Source organism: Triticum urartu, chromosome 5 (assembly GCF_003073215.2).
Source record: "Triticum urartu cultivar G1812 chromosome 5, Tu2.1, whole genome shotgun sequence".
In the NCBI taxonomy this organism is placed as follows: Eukaryota; Viridiplantae; Streptophyta; class Magnoliopsida; order Poales; family Poaceae; genus Triticum; species Triticum urartu.
In genome coordinates this window covers 39,648,400-39,651,937 of record NC_053026.1, presented here as the reverse complement: position 1 = coordinate 39,651,937, position 3,538 = coordinate 39,648,400, and positions in this window count along the sequence as shown.

The window sequence follows — 3,538 nt, the reverse complement described above, 5'->3', positions numbered from 1 at the left end:
TGAAAATGTCCACTTTTCTTCCCAATAGAAGATGTCTCCAAGTCAAAAGAGCATGCACAACTGCCGCCAACTCGAGATCATGAGTGGGGTAGTTCTTCTCATTAGGCTTCAACTGTCGAGAGGTATAAGCAACAACTTTCTTCTCTTGCATCAAAACTGCGCCAAGACCTTGGAGAGAGGCATCACAAAAGACCTCGTACGGTTTGGATTCATCAGGCGGAGTCAGAACTGGAGCAGTGATCAACTTCTCTTTCAAAGTGTTGAAAGAAATATCACACTCCGGAGACCAAACGTACTTGACGTGCTTCTGGAGAAGATTTGAGAGAGGCTTAGCGATCTTAGAAAAATTTTCAACAAATCTTCGGCAATAGCTTGCGAGACCGAGGAAACTGCGGAGTTGCTTCACGTTCTGAGGAGGTTCCCAATTCACAATTGCAGACACCTTCTCTTGATTCACGGCAATGCCCTTGGCAGAGATGATATGACGAAGATAAAGAACCTCATCGAGCCAAAATTCACACTTGGAGAACTTGGCGTAGAACTGATGTTCCCTGAGCTTATCAAGCACCAAACGCAAGTGTTTGGCATGATCTTCCTTGTTCTTGGAGAAAACCAGAATGTCGTCGAGATAGACCAAAACGAAGTCATTGGTGTAGGCGTTGAAGATGAAGTTCATCATGCGAGAGAACGTCGGAGAAGCGTTGACGAGGCCAAAAGACATGACAGTGTATTCATATGAACCAAAGCTTGTCCTGAAAGCCGACTCGGGAATATCTTGCTCACGGATACGAATCTGATCATAACCCATACGGAGATCAAGCTTGGAGAATACTTGAGCACCTTTGAGTTGTTCGAACAGCTCATTGATGTTGGGAAGTGGGTATTTGTTCTTTATGGTCTTCTTGTTCAATGGACGGTAATCAACACAAAGTCGGTCCGATCCATCCTTCTTCTTCACAAAAATAAACACCACAACCCCACGGAGAAGAACTAGGCCGGATGAGACCCATTCTCTCTTGCTCATCGAGTTGTTTCTTCAACTCCTTCAACTCTTCAGGTCCGAGCTTGTAAGGACGCTTGCACACAGGTTCCGTGCCGGGCTCAAGATCAATAACGAATTCAACTGGCCGGTGCGGAGGCATTCCTGGGAGCTCTTCTGGAAAGACGTCTTGGTATTCGCAAACGACTGGAATTTGCGAGATAGCATCCAGTTCACCCTTCTCATTGAGAGAAAACAAACGAATGGTATCATCACGAGCGGCAAGGACAATTACATCCTCAGACGAATGAGTCAATTGAATCTGCCTTGCAGCACAATCAAGATGTGCCTTGTGCTTAGAAAGCCATTCCATACCGAGAATGAGATCAATATCCGAGTTACCAAGAACCACCGGAGAAGAGAGAAACTTGTAATCGCCCAACGTGATAGTAACATCCAGAGCAATAGCGCTTGCATTCATGAATTTACCCAGAGAAACCACAGATAACTGTCTAGGCAAATCTTGCAAAGGCAACTCATGCTTAGAAACAAATGGCCTCGAGATGAAACAATGCGATGCAACCGTATCAAAAAGTACTTTTGCAGGAATATCGTTAACAGGAAGGTTACCCATAATCACATCTGATGAGTCCTCTGCCTGAGCTGCATTCAGCAAGTTGACCTTGGCGGACTTGGGGTTATGCTTGACCACAACTGTACTTGCCGATCTGACAGGAGGAGGAGGAGGAAGACGCCTCTGGTTGGTACACTTGTTGGCATAGTGACCCTTTTCTTGGCACTTGTTGCACGTGACCTCTGAGAGCGGACGGTGGTACGGAGCACTCGATCTGGGAGGTTGAGACGAAGACTTGTTCTGAAAGCCAGGGTTGGGTGGGGGGGAAGAACCACTGCCACTTTTGCTCTTCTGCTGATACGGCTGACGGAACGGAGGAGGAGGAAGCCAAAACTTCTGCTGCTTGGCCACTTGAGTAGAGGAAGAAGGAGTAGCATCTCTGACTCGCTTCTTGGAAGCATCACACCTCAACTGAGCAGCCTCTTGCTTCAGTGCCATGTTGTAGAACTCATCGTATCTCAACGGCTCAAAGAGGACAAGAGCGAGCTGAATTTCTTCTCTGAGGCCACCCCTGAACTGGTATATCATGCTCTTCTCATCAGGTACGTCCTGCTTGGCAAAGCGGGCGAGCTTCTGGAACAATTTGTTGTAGTCATAGACAGACAAAGAGCCTTGCTTCAGATTGCGGAATTCGCCCTATAGTGAGTCGTATTACAATTCACTGGCCGTCGTTTTACAACGTCGTGACTGGGAAAACCCTGGCGTTACCCAACTTAATCGCCTTGCAGCACATCCCCCTTGGAATCCTTGTACTGCTGGAACCATTCTACAGCTTGATCTTTGAGTTGGAAGGAAGCGAACTTGACAAAATCTTCAGGCCTGACGTTGCTGCACTCAAAATGTTTACCCAGATCCACAAGCCAATCGTCAGCATCGGATGCCTCAACACAATTGTTGAACGTCTTTGGCCCATTAGCAAGGAACTGGTTCAGTGTAGCAAAATGATTCTGATTGCTGCCTTGATTCCCTTGACTGCCTTGATTGCGCTCTTGGAGAATTTGCATGATCAACTGTGTGTTTGCATTGGTTGCGGCCATCACAGCTTGCCATGCCTCCGGAGGAGGTGGAGGTGCTGGCGGATCTTGATTCTGGTTCTGACTGGTGCTCTTAGCGGGAGCCATCCTGAAGAGGTTGACCACCATTAGCACATAGACAGATAAATGAAGCTGAAACCAACGGAATGAAAATTGCAACATAAAGTCTTCACATCCGAACAAAATGAACGAATGCACTTCTCTTGAAGTGGTCACATATCCCTAAATTGTGAAGCCACGTAGAATGAAGGTAGATAAATAAATCAACAAGGTACGGATGAAGAACGAATAATCGGTAAGAAATCCCAATCTCAAACCAATATCCGTGGAAGAAGAACTAGAGCTACAAGAATTCCCACCTATGAAAACTCCCGAAACTTTCCGGTTATGCAATCAGGTGTTGGGGATACAGGGGAAGCATAATATCTCACCCAAACTAGCAATTCCTACATCCAGCTGTATCCATCCTTCAACACATAACCAAGAAACCTTCGGAAACCATCTACCTCAACCTTCGAAAAGCATCCGTTATACAAGTTATGGCGATACTCCCGAACTCCCACCCCAGTACTGGGTGGCGTTGAGGTTATCTCACCAATGAACTGCATAAAAGAGATTTTCGATGTCGGCGAAAATATCTCAAGTATTCCAGAATTGCAACGATAAAATTATGATGACAACACCTCAGAGCTCAACTCCCCGGGACACTTCCACTAAACCCCTGACAGGAGGCACCAAGACAATGTTCTCATCATAAAACAATCGGAACGATTCCAAGATACTCGCGTGATCCTAAAAAAATTTAGTGAAATTTGAGAAGAGAAGAGTCAAAACTCTACGTCAGGATGCCTTGCCAGAGCGATGAGGAGACTGGGAAGTAAAAAAGAATTC